We start from the raw sequence: 13,572 nt of genomic DNA on the forward strand, positions 1-13,572 counted from the left end.
CCAGTGTGTACTGTGTCTGCTGTTATTAAATGGCCCTTAACTCCAGAATATTTATGTGGAGACAACTTTCCTGACTTGACCATCTTCCTTGGACGTTTTCCCCCTGTGTGACTGCTCCCCACCTCGAAAGGGTTGCATCCGTGGTCCCTAGGATCCAGTCCTGGATCCCGAACCATCGCCCCTCTAGGAGGTGAGAACTGTGCAGCCACCAATGGAGTGAGATTCTGGTCTTGGAAGACAGGATTATCCTCCGGTGCATGTGTAGGTGGGATCCGGACCACTTGTCCAACAGGTCCCACTGGAACACTCTGGCATGGAACCTGCCAAACTGAATGGCCTCGTAGGCCGCAACCATCTTCCCCAGCAACCGAATGCATTGATGGATTAACACTCTTGCTGGTTTCAGAATTAGTTTGACCAGACTCTGGATCTCCATAGCCTTTCCACTGGAGGAAAACCTCTTCTGTGTCCAGTATCACTCCCAAAAACAACAACCGCGTCATTGGGACCAACTGCGATTTTGGCAAGTTTAGGAGCCAACCATGTTGTTGAAGAACTGTCAGGGAGAGTGCAATGTTTTGCACCAACTGGTCCCTGGATCTCGCCTTTATCAGGAGAACATCCAAGTACGGGATAATTGTGACTCCTTGTTTGCGAAGGAGAACCATCATTTCCGCCATCACCCTGGTGAAAATCCTCGGAGCCGTGGACAGACCAAATGGCAACGTCTGAAATTAGTAATGACAATCCTGAATTGCAAACCTCAGGTAGCTTGATGCAGTGGCTAAATGGGAACATGTAAGTAGGCATCCTTTAAGTTTACCAAAACCATGAAATCTCCTTCCTCCGGACTGGAGATCACTACCGTGAGAGATTCCATCTTGAAATTGAATTTCTTTAGGTAGAAATTGAGGGATTTCAGATTTCAGATTGGTCTGATTGAGCCGTCCGGCTTCGGGACCACGAAGAGGCTTGAATAAAAACCTTCTCCCTGCTGACTAAGGCTGATTTGAACAATCGGTGAGGGGGAACGTCTTGAAACCCCAGTTTGTACCCTTGGGACACTATTTGTAAAACCCATGAGTCCAGGTCCGAATGAATCCAGAACTGACTGAAGAGCTTTAGACGTGCCCCCACTGGTGCGGGCACCTGCAAGAAAGCCCTAGCGTCATGCAGTGGATTTGGCAGAAGCAGAGGACAATCTCTGCTCCTGCAATCTTGAAGAGGCTACAGACCTCTTCCCTCTTCTCCTTCCTCTACCTGCAAAGAAAGGGGAATCTTAACTTCTTGCATATCTATTGGGCCGAAATGACTGCATCAGATAATGATGCGTCTTTATCCGTTGAGAGGGAACATAGTGCAAGAAGGTTAACTTACCTGCGGGAGCTGCCGAGATCAAATTAACTAGGCCGGCGCCAAACAAGGCTTCACCTTCATAGGGAAGAGACTCCCTTTCTTCTTGGAGTCAGCATCAGCATTTCCTTGGTGAATCCAGATATACAGGTAATGGGGGGAAGGGGATGTGTTCTGCACCAGCTATTAAATTCTAAATATTTGTATGAAGAGGCCCCAATAAATGTCCATCAGTTATATTAAATATTAATTGTAGGACGTTCGGGGGTGCTACCAGAGACAAGTAATGTTATGCAGGAAAGGAGAAGAGAAAAGAATGTCTCTTTTGCTGGCGCACAAATGATGATTTAAAAATTAACTTTTAATAAATTTGTTAAAATTGTCTAAACACGAAATAAAGTACAATAAGTTTGTATAATGTAATTATCATATATAATAAATGGAAATACATTTATTAATATCAAGGTTCGCTACCTGTGTTGTGTCTTTATTATTGATCCAAATTGACTATATCAATTAGTCTGATACTGAATTACTGGACACTATGTAATATTAGTTGAATGTATATTAGTAATTCACTTGACAAATGTCAGAACTTGGCAATAGTTCTACATATCATACACTTACAGCACTCTTTCCACAATATTTTCCCTTTATTCCAGATCAAATGGTATAATCCCCCACAGTAATTATTCCTGTTATAGTATAGTACAGTATGGTTGCTGGGGACGTCTTTAATGAAAAGAGAGGGAACATCTAATGTGTCTCCTTATGGGTAAAATACTTGCAAGCTAAGTGCTATGAATAGCATCAGCATGTAGATAAATGCTGAGTGTTAGGTGAGTAATGCAGATAAATAGGGATATCTAATAATTCTATAGAATAGTGGGTGAATTATTAGATATCCCTATTTATCTGCACCTCTAAGCACACTATTTGACTGTCCACACCCTGCTGTGCCTATTACCCATCTCCTCCACCACCCTCAACACTGACCCACACATCATTCACCCACAAAGATACAATAAAGGTAGTTTGGATAAATTAGCTAAATGAAATGGATTTAACCAATTTATCTAAATGACCATTTTTGGATGTTTTCCAGTGTTTGGGAGCAAATGGTCAATTGTCATTTGCTGCCACATATTAGCATAATTTTGTTTCAACTAGAAAAAATAAATGGACAGATAATCTAAGTGTGGATCCAGTTTAATGCTGATTTCAGAGCCAACTATAGACTTGATTGAGGTACTGTGTCCTCGGTACCAAATACCAATTAAAATAATATTGTGAGGTGTGAGGTGTTCAAAAAAGACTGAAAATGAGTGGAAATTATGGTTATTGAGGTTAATAATACTATGGGATCAAAATGACCCCCAAATTCTATGATTTAAGCTGTTTTTTAGGGTTTTTTGAAAAAAACACCCGAATCCAAAACACACCCGAATCCGACAAAAAAATTTCGGTGAGGTTTTGCCAAAACGCGTCCGAACCCAAAACACGGCCGCGGAACCGAACCCAAAACCAAAACACAAAACCCGAAAAATTTCCGGTGCACATCACTACTTAATTAGAACTTCGGTCAATGTGAATTAACCATTGGACTCAACCATGGTTATCCTTAAAACCCAGGGGTCTATTTAAGATCGATCTTAATCGATGTTGGGCTTCCAGGTTGAAAAAAACACACATTTACTAACATTTTAAAATTTATATAAAAAATCATCTGTTCGTAAATGCAGTGCACATGGTTTTGCCCAACTGCTAACAAAAATCCTGCTGCGATCAACTCAGAATTACCCCCCATGTGCACTGCAGGGAAGGCAGATTTAACATGTGCAGAGAGAGGCCCTCATTCCGAGTTGATCGCTCGCAAGCTGCTTTTAGCATCATTGCACACGCTAAGCCGCCGCCTACTGGGAGTGAATCTTAGGATCTTAAAATTGCGAAAGAAAGATTCGCAATATTGCGAAAAGACATCTCTGTGCAGTTTCTGAATAGCTCGAGACTTACTCTGCCAGTGCGATCAGTTCAGTGCTTGTCGTTCCTGGTTTGACGTCACAAACACACCCAGCGTTCGCCCAGACACTCCTCCGTTTCTCCAGCCACTCCCGCGTTTTTCCCAGAAACGGTAGCGTTTTTTCCCACACGCCCATAAAATGACCAGTTTCCGCCCAGAAACACCCACTTCCTGTCAATCACACTCCGATCACCAGAACGAAGAAAAAACCTCGTAATGCCGTGAGTAAAATTCCTAACTGTATAGCAAATTTACTTGGCGCAGTCACAGTGCGAACATTGCGCATGCGCAATAATCGGAAAATCGCTGCGATGCGAAGAAAATTACCGAGCGAACAACTCGGAATGACCACCAGAGTTAGATTTGGGTGTGGTGTGTTCAATCTGCAATCTGATTTGCAGTGTAAAAATAAAGCAGTCAGTATTTACCATGCACAGAAACAAATTAACTCACCCAAATCTAACTCTTTCAGCACATGTTATATCTGCCTCCCCTGCAGTACACATGGTTTTGCCCAACTGCTAACAAAATTCCTGCTGCGATCAACTTGGAATTACCCCCATCGATTGATGTTTTCACACTGCTCGTTCCAACCGCAAAAACTATGAAGAGGATGGGGGCATATACGCAGGGTCCATCCTGTGCATGTGCCTACATTTTCTCCGGGTGCCCCGCAGAAAATGCGAATGCCTCTGCCTGTCAATCAGTAGAGGGCGTACCTTCGCAGGTATATCGCGATCATGAGCCATGTCTCCCATTTTTGTCATTATAGGTGCTCTGTGAGCTGCTGACCATGCCCCAGCCCCTCTGTCTCCCGTGAATAGACATTGTGGCTTATTCAGACCAGATCGCTTCAATTTATTTTCACCCAGCGGGCAATCAGGTCTGCACTGCACATGCGTATGCGCCACAATGCGTAGGTGCGACGGTCCGGAGATCACAAGAAGATTGAGAAGAAGAGGGTGTTTGTGTGGGTGGCAACTGAATGTTTCTAGGGAGTGTCCGGAAAAACACTGGAGGGACCCGGCGTTTTGTGGGAGGATTTGTGACGTCACCTCAATGGCTGAGTAAGTGCTGAGCTGTGCAGCTCTTGTGCACATGTGATCACACACCTGCACAGCAAATTTTCCCTTCCGCTGTAGGCGTCAACTACCTGAGCACAGGGATGCAAAAAACACACCCTAGCGATCAGGTCTGAATTACCCACAATGTGCATATTTGCAGAGCAACAAGCTACAGGGAGCCTTCCACCCCCCCCTTCCCCATGACTATGGGACACTGGGGGGGGGGGGGTTGTTTGGGTTAGCTGGACATTCCCAAAAAAGTGACTGTCCTGCAAAAATTGGGTTAGTTGGGAGGTATGTGCAAATACATTTATTGTTTTGCATGCAGGGTAAATACTGGCTTCTTTGACATTTAGCCACAAATGCTGCACAGTTGAATTACAGTATTACACTGCAATTAACAGTTATGCTAGGACATTCCTTCTCCCAAAATCTACCTCTCTCTGCATGTTACATCTGTCCCACAGTGGCGTGCGGTGAGGTCAGTGGCTAGTGAGGCACTACAGCCATAATGTCCGCTGAATTCTGCCGATGACCCTTAGCCAATGCCCGCTACTGCCTCTGAGCCGATACCCACTGCCACCGCCAATGGCTTACAAACTCTCCCACAATCAACTGACCCAGCCCTCCACCACTAATTTCTATCTCAGTCCGATGCCGCCAATGCCCTGCTCATTGTTCTTGTGATATATTGTAAATTTTTAAAGAAAAAAAAAATGAGTGTTTGGGACTGGGAAGGGTGAGGGAGGAGGACATGAATGCACTTTTGTTGTCCAGGGCTTCCATTAACTTAAAGGAGAAGGGTCTGAATGGGTTAAAAAAAAATGTGTGAGGTCCCCCCTCCTTAGTATAACCAGCCTCTTTGAGCCGGTCCTGGTTATTTAAATACTGGGGGGAAAAATGGACAGAGGTTCCCCGTATTTAGACAACCAGCACCGGGCTCTTAGACGGGTCCTGGTTCCAAAAATACGTGGGACAAAAGATGTAGGGGTCCCCCATATTTTTAAAACCAGCACCGGGCTCCACTAGCCAGAGAGATAATGCCACAGACGGGGGACACTTTTATGTAGGTCCCTGCGGCCCTGGCATTACCCCTCCAACTAGTCACCCCTGGCCGGGGTTCCCTGGAGGAGTGGGGACCCCTTAAATCAAGAGGTTCCTCCCCTCGAGGCACCCAAGGGCCAGGGGTGAAGCCCGAGGCTGTCCCCAGCACCCCTGGGTGGTGGGTGCCGGGCTGATAGCCATAAGTGTAAAAAAAGAACATTGTTTTTTTTGTTGTGGAAGTACAAGGCCCAGCAAGCCTCCCCCACTTGCTGGTACTTGGAGAACCTCAAGTACCAGCAGGCGGGGAAATAACGGGCTCGCTGGTACCTGTAGTTCTACAACAACAAAAAAATACCCAAATAAAAACACAAACACACACACCGTGACAGTAAAATTATTGAGACAGGCTGTAGCATGTGGATGCATGTAACCCTATAAAAGTGATGGATTGGGTGACTATTACAATACCCACTGTTGCTGTCTGAAAAATGATGGATTTATAGATTGCTCTGCCGAGATATGTTTTTTTTCTAAAATGCACCACAGGTATGGATGGATAGTATACTTGATGACACAGAGGTAGGTAGAGCAGTGGCCTACTGTACCGTACTGCTATATATTATATTATTTATTATTATTATTATCCTTTATTTATATGGCGCCACAAGGGTTCCGCAGCACCCAATTACAGAGTACATAAACAAATAATCAAACAGGAAAACAGCAACTTACAGTTGATGACAATATAGGACAAGTACAGGGTAAATAAACATAGCTACATCAGCAGATGACACTGGAATAAGTATCAGGTGGCAGAAGACTGCTGGATTTGGTGCAGCTGAAGATTATTAAAGTAAGAAAAGAGTAAGCACATGAGGGAAGAGGGCCCTGCTCGTGAGAGCTTACATTCTAAAGGGGAGGGGTAGACAGACAGGGGTGAGACAGATGGGGTACATAGAGAGCGTGGAACAGAGGTTTAGGATGAGATTTGGCTGGGTTTGGTGAAGAAGTGGGTCTTGAGAGCCCATTTGAAGTTTTGTAGAGAGGTGGAGAGTCTGAGGGGGAGAGGTAGGGAATTCCAGAGAAGTGGTGCAGCACGTGAAAAATCTTGGAGGTAGGAGTGGGAGGAAGTAATCCGTAGGCAGGAGAGTCGGCGTGCATTAGCAGAGCGAAGAGGACGGGTGGGAGTGTAAAGCGAGATAAGATCAGAGATGTAGATGGGAGAGGAGTGGTTAGGGGCTTTGTAAGCAAGTGTGAGAAGCTTGAAATGGATTCTGAAAGGGAAGGGGAGCCAGGGAAGGACTAGTAAGAGAGGAGAGGTGGACGTAGTGCATTTGGTGAGGAAAATGAGCCGGGCAGCAGCATTGACGATATATTGGAGTGGAGAGAGGTATTTGTCAGGAATGCCAGTCAGGAGGAGATTACAGTAGTCCAGTCTGGAGATGACCAGTGAGTGGATAAGAGTCTTAGTAGCATCCTTGGTCAGAAAGGGTCTGATCCTGGAAATATTTTTTAGATGAAAACGGCAGGTTTGTAAGAGGTGCTGAATGTGTGGTTTGAAGGAGAGGGAGGAGTCAAGGATTACTCCAAGACAGCGCACTTGGGGGGTAGAGGAGATAGTAGTGCCATCAATAGATAATGAGATTGTAGGAGGTGAGGTTATGCGGGAGGGAGGGAAGATGATCAGCTCGATCTTAGACATGTTAAGTTTAAGAAAGCGCTGGGACATCCAGGAAGAGATAGCAGAGAGACAGTTGGAGATACGAGTGAGGAGAGTAGGGGAGTGGTCTGGAGAGGAAAGATAGATTTGAGTGTCATCAGCATAGAGATGATATTGGAAACCAAAAGAACTAATGAGCTTACCTAGTGAGGACGTATAGAGAGAGAAGAGGACCAAGGACAGAACCTTGGGGTACCCCTACAGTTAGTGGAAGTGAGGGGGAGGTGGAGTCATGAGAGGAGACAGAGAATGAACGGTCAGAAAGGTAGGACGACAACCAAGAGAGGGCAGTGTTACGCAGACCAATGGAGTGAAGGATTTGCAGTAGGAGAGGATGGTCCACAGTGTCAAAAGCAGCAGAGAGATCAAGTAGAATAAGTAGAGAGTAGTGTCCCTTAGATTTAGCAGCATGGAGGTCATTGCATACTTTTGTAAGGGCAGTTTCAGTGGAGTGGAGAGGACGGAAGCCAGACTGGAATGGGTCAAGCAGTGAGTGTGAGGAAAGAAAGGAAGTAAGGCGGTTGTAGACAATACGCTCAAGGAGTTTGGAGGCAAAAGGGAGAAGAGAGATGGGTCGGTAGTTGGAGAGAGTGTTTGGATCAAGGGTAGGTTTTTTAAGAATAGGAGAGATGAGAGCGTGGTTGAAGGCAGAGGGGACAGTGCCTGATGAGAGGGAGAGATTGAGAAGGTGGGAAAGATGGGAACAAGCAGAAGAAGAGATGTGGCAGAGGAGGCGGGAGGGGATAGGGTCAAGTGGGGAGGTGGTGAGGGGACAGGAACGAATGAGGGCCATGACTTCCTCTCCAGATGCATGGGAGAAAGATGACAGAGTTGGTGCGAGGGATGGGGAGGGTTGGTAAGGGATGGGAGAAGGCTGGTTACTGATAGTCTGGTGTGATGTGATGTCAGCTCTGGTAAAAGTCAGATTTCTTTGTCTCAGATCTTCCTCTAGCCTTGTTCTTATTTCGAGAGTTCCCTTGTGCTGCCTCAGTTGGATCTCCTTCACTTGACAGGGGGGTGCCCGAGCAGCGACCCTCCCCAGCTCTAGCCCAACTCCTACTAACCTGCCAGGTGAGATACTATAATCACGAAGGTGCTTCTCCCAGGGCAAGGCTCACCCATTGCACTCTGGGTGTGCTGCTCCTGCGATTTCCCCAAATGTGGGAAACTTGACTGCATAATTTGTGTTTCCCCTGGTCGGCTCTCGTATAATTCAGATCTCTTTGTCTCAGGTCTCTCTCCAGCCTAGTTTGCTGTCTGTTTCCACTTCTCTTTTCTTGAGCTGCTCCCTTCTATGCCCTTGCGCACTATCCTGACTTCTCCCGTCTGCTTACTTTGTGCCTTCCAACGCACAATGCGAACTACAGGTAGTGCTGCAGGTCCCACACCCTTTTATTTGCCTTACAGAGCAGCTCTGGAGCTGTTACAGTGCCCAGCTGCTGCAAGAAATCAGCTTGAATGCTTCGGGGCTGGGGCATAGCCAACATGAGCCCCACACCGAAGGAGGGTGGAGGTGTTTAATGCGAACTAGGGGTCATCCAAGCGCCGAAAAATGCTGCCATGCCCTGCACGCCCCTTTTCTCTTTTCATATGCAGACGAGGGTTGAAGCCAACTTTGACCCACTGCTTGGATGACATCACCATATGCAAATCCATCTGCTGCAGGCCTTCCCCCAGGAATGCTTGCACTAGTTGTTGCATTTGGTTTGTTGTTTGGGGGTGCTTCAGTATTAGGTAGCCTTCTGCCCTCCCATGTTCATCTGAAAATATGTGTTCTCCCTGCAGTTGTTGTCCCCAGATGAGAGTTCCCTTGTGCTGCCTCAGTTGAATCTCCTTTACTTGACAGAGATGTGCCTGAGCAGCGGCCCTCCCAAGCCCTATCCCAAATCATACTTATTTTGCATAGGAGATACCATGGTCATGAAGATTGTTCTCCCAGGGTGAGGTTCATTCATTGTATTCTGGGTATGCTGACCCGTATGATTTCCCCAAATGTGGGAAACTCGACTGCATTATTTGTGGTAGTGGGGGACTGTGTTTGTTCTTTCCTCTGGTCAGCTCTGGTAAAAGTCAGATTTATTTGTCTCAGATCTTCCTCTAGCCTTGTTCTTCTTTCGAGAGATTCCTTGTGCTGCCTCAGTTGGATCTCCTTCACTTGACAGGGGGGTGCCCGAGCAGCGACCCTCCCCAGCTCTAGCCCAACTCCTACTTACCTGCCAGGTGATATACTATGATCATGAAGGTGCTTCTCCCAGGGCAAGGCTCACTCATTGCACTCTGGGTGTGCTGCTCCTGTGATTTTTCCAAATGTGGGAAACTTGACTGCATAATTTGTTTTTCCCCTGGTCGGCTCTCGTATAATTCAGATCTCTTTGTCTCAGGTCTCTCTCCAGCCTAGTTTGCTGTCTGTTTCCACTTCTCTTTTCTTGAGCCGCTCCCTTCTATGCCCTTGCGCACTATCCTGACTTCTCCCGTCTGCTTAATTTGACTACAACCACCAATATATTCTGCTGCACTATATATATGCAAAGCTAATTCTGCTGGGTAATTACAACTGACTAAAACCACCAATATATTCTGCTGCACTATATCTATATTTGCAAAGCTAATTCTGCTGGGTAATTACAATTGACTACAACCACCAATATATTCTGCTGCACTATATCTATATATGCAAAGCTAATTCTGCTGAGTAATTACAATTGACTACAACCACCAATATATTCTGCTGCACTATATGTATATATGCAAAGCTAATTCTGCTGGGTAATGCAAACTGAAACATTATTGCATAGTATGTGATTTTGAAGTACTTTTTTAAAGTTTTGAATGATATAGACCCAGTTTAATCTTTGTGGAATGCCTGGTTGTTGTTTTTAAGGTAATTTATTGCCTGGCATTTGAGGGGGTGGGGTGTGGTTACAGATTTCAATTATTGGTTTCACTTGTAATAGTCTTCTACTTAAGTCCAATGGTGTAGGCTGTGCAAAGCCGTTTGGCTGTGCATTTATTGATCTAAGCATGCATTTTTATCAAAGCGTGATAAAATTGACACATAACAGCAGTGTTCAATCAGCATTAATTTATCTTCAGCTGATATCGATTGTGAATTGACGTTTCTTCTCTTCTTGTCACCTACAGGTAATTACAATTGACTACAACCACCAATATATTCTGCTGCACTATATCTATATATGCAAAGCTAATTCTGCTGGGTAATGCAAATTGAAACATTATTGCATAGTATGTGATTTTGAAGTACTTTTTTAAAGTTTTGAATGATATAGACCCAGTTTAGTCTTTGTGGAATGCCTGGTTGTTGTTTTTAAGGTAATTTATTGCCTGGCATTTGAGGGGGTGGGGTGTGGTTACAGATTTCAATTATTGGTTTCACTTGTAATAGTCTTCTACTTAAGTCCAATGGTGTAGGCTGTGCAAAGCCATTTGGCTGTGCATTTATTGATCTAAGCGTGCATTTTTATCAAACCGTGATAAAATTGACACATAACAGCAGTGTTCAATCAGCGTTCAATCGAAGTGAAAAAGAAGGAAAACAGAAGCACACCAATCTAACAAAACAAAGAAAACTGAAGAACTAATAACAAATGTGAGTCACTTACTCCTCAGATCACTCACCTCCTGATTGTTGCATCTGATTACATAGCACAGAACTACCTTACTTGGACATTTCATAAACCATCCATTTCACCTACAAATGCCTGTATCTGTATTATTGTAATTTTGTTTTTTAAGCACAGCTGCACCAATGCAATTTTACCTGCAAACACTTAAAACATCTAACATAATTACCATTGCTTCTTAAACCTCTCACAATCCTTTCATTTCTTACACTCCAAATACTTTTCTGCACCCACTTTATCTACGCTTTTGACTCATTTCATACTAAATCTACACCCCTTGAGCCTACACAGCTTTTCTCACCTGCATTTCTGCAATTCTTCTGCTCGGATTGCCTTACAGTCTCCTCTCCTACTTCCACTTTCCCTCAACCTATTTACCTACTTAACACTATGTCAAGGTTTTCTTATACTCCCCACATCACTAAGTGTCTACCTAATAATGTATCTTTAGCCTTCCCCCCTAGTCTCCTCCACCTCCTCCTCTCTCCCCTCCTCTGTCTCCCCTCCATCCCTCTGTTTCCTTCCCCCACCTTTCCTGTTACCCCACTTTCATTCACCTCTGCCCCATGGTCCTGCTACCCCACAACTCAGCCCTGCTCCCTCTCTCCCTTCCCTGTCACCTCCCCACACCCCCATCCACATCACACTGACCTCCCTCCCTGCCCACCTCCTGCAGTTTCCCCTCCTAGCTCAGGCACCCGTACCATCACTACTCTCTCATCATCCCTGCCCTCAAAGTTAATCCCACCTCATCGCTACAGCAACCCTGAAAATCTAATTCACATCTCTCCCACAAACTCATACCCCCTATCCTGTGCCCTCTGGAATGCCAGATCTGTTTATAACAAACTGGTCCCCACTCATGACCTTTTCATTTCCAACTCCCTACACCTACTAGCCATTACTGAAACTTGGATTACGCCCTCTGACACTACTTCTGCTGCTGCTCTCTCTGCTGGGGGCCTTACATTCACACACACACCCCGACCTGGGGGTCGCCATGGGGGTGGTGTTGGGGTCCTTTTACCTTCTAGTTACTCCTACCAACTCATACCACCAGAACCATCCCTTATATTCTTTACATTTGAGGTCCACGCCATATGCCTCTTCCAACCAGTTTATCTTAGAGTAGCTGTCATTTACCGCCCCCCTGGCACTGCTTCCAAATTAATCGACAACTTTGCTTCCTGGCTTCCTCACTTCCTCTCTTCTGACATTCCCACCATTATCCTAGGCGATTTCAACATCCCTATTGACATCCCCACACAATCCCCTGCCTCTAAACTCCTTAACCTCACCTCTTCACTTGGTCTCTCCCAGTGGACCTCCTCACCCTCCCATGTGAATGGGAGCTCACTGGATCTGGTCTTCACTCACCGCTGTGATATTTCTGATTTTTCCAACTCCCCATTTCCCCTCTCTGACCACCACCTGCTCTCCTTCAACCTATCTCTCTCGACTTCCCCATCTCTACCTCCTAAGGCTACCATCACTAAGCGTAACATTGAAGCTATTGACACCACATTCCTTTCCTCCCTGTTTGACTCACTTCTCTCTCCTATTCTCTCTCTCTCATGCCCTGAACAAGCCACTTCCACATACAATGCTTCCCTTACTTCTGCTCTTGACTCTGTTGCTCCACCAACCACTATTCACCCTCACAAATTAACACCTCAACCCTGGCACACCAAATGCACCAGATATCTGCAAAAATGCTCACGTACGGCTGAGCGACACTGGAGGAAATCACGCTCTAAGGCAGACTTCCTCCATTTCAAACTTATGCTCTCATCCTTCAGTGCTGCCCTTTCTCTTGCTAAACAGTCATACTTCAAGAACCTCATCTCCTCCCAGTCTTCCAACCCCCGGCGCCTCTTTGCCACTCTCAACTCACTCCTCTGCCCACCTCCACCTCGTCTCCCTTCCTCACTCTCTGCTCTTGACTTTGCCACTTACTTCACATCCAAAATTGACTCCATACGTCAGGACATCACATCACACCAGACTATCAGTAACCAGCCTTCTCCCAACCCTTACCAACCCTCCCCATCCCTCGCACCAACTCTGTCATCTTTCTCCCATGCATCTGGAGAGGAAGTCATGGCCCTCATTCGTTCCTGTCCCCTCACCACCTCCCCACTTGACCCAATCCCCTCCCGCCTCCTTTGCCACCTCTCTTCTTCTGCTTTTTCCCATCTTTCCCACCTTCTCAATCTCTCCCTCTCATCAGGCACTGTCCCCTCTGCCTTCAAGCACGCTCTCATCTCTCCTATTCTTAAAAAACCTACCCTTGATCCAAACACTCTCTCCAACTACCGACCCATCTCTCTCCTCCCTTTTGCCTCCAAACTCCTTGAGCGTATTGTCTACAACCGCCTTACTTCCTTTCTTTCCTCACACTCACTGCTTGACCCATTCCAGTCTGGCTTCCGTCCTCTCCACTCCACTGAAACTGCCCTTACAAAAGTATGCAATGACCTCCATGCTGCTAAATCTAAGGGACACTACTCTCTACTTATTCTACTTGATCTCTCTGCTGCTTTTGACACTGTGGACCATCCTCTCCTACTGCAAATCCTTCACTCCATTGGTCTGCGTAACACAGCCCTCTCTTGGTTGTCGTCCTAACTTTCTGACCGTTCATTCTCTGTCTCCTCTCATGACTCCACCTCCCCCTCACTTCCACTAACTGTAGGGGTACCCCAAGGTTCTGTCCTTGGTCCTCTTCTC

The 13,572-nt window shown here is 45.8% G+C and overlaps 3 non-coding genes across 3 annotated transcripts; all 3 read left to right on the forward strand.

The window, feature by feature from the left end:
* Positions 1-8,257: 8,257 nt before the first annotated feature.
* On the forward strand, positions 8,258-8,420 carry LOC134899403 (U1 spliceosomal RNA). The gene has a single exon (XR_010173079.1). It is a non-coding gene; the product is annotated as a U1 spliceosomal RNA (small nuclear RNA).
* A 670-nt stretch (positions 8,421-9,090) lies between these two features.
* On the forward strand, positions 9,091-9,254 carry LOC134899023 (U1 spliceosomal RNA). Its single transcript, XR_010172709.1, has one exon. It is a non-coding gene; the product is annotated as a U1 spliceosomal RNA (small nuclear RNA).
* Positions 9,255-9,406: 152 nt separating this feature from the next.
* Positions 9,407-9,569, forward strand: LOC134899624 (U1 spliceosomal RNA). The gene has a single exon (XR_010173277.1). It is a non-coding gene; the product is annotated as a U1 spliceosomal RNA (small nuclear RNA).
* Positions 9,570-13,572: the final 4,003 nt, after the last annotated feature.

The sequence above is a fragment of the Pseudophryne corroboree genome, chromosome 3 (assembly GCF_028390025.1).
Source record: "Pseudophryne corroboree isolate aPseCor3 chromosome 3, aPseCor3.hap2, whole genome shotgun sequence".
NCBI classification, from domain to species: Eukaryota; Metazoa; Chordata; class Amphibia; order Anura; family Myobatrachidae; genus Pseudophryne; species Pseudophryne corroboree.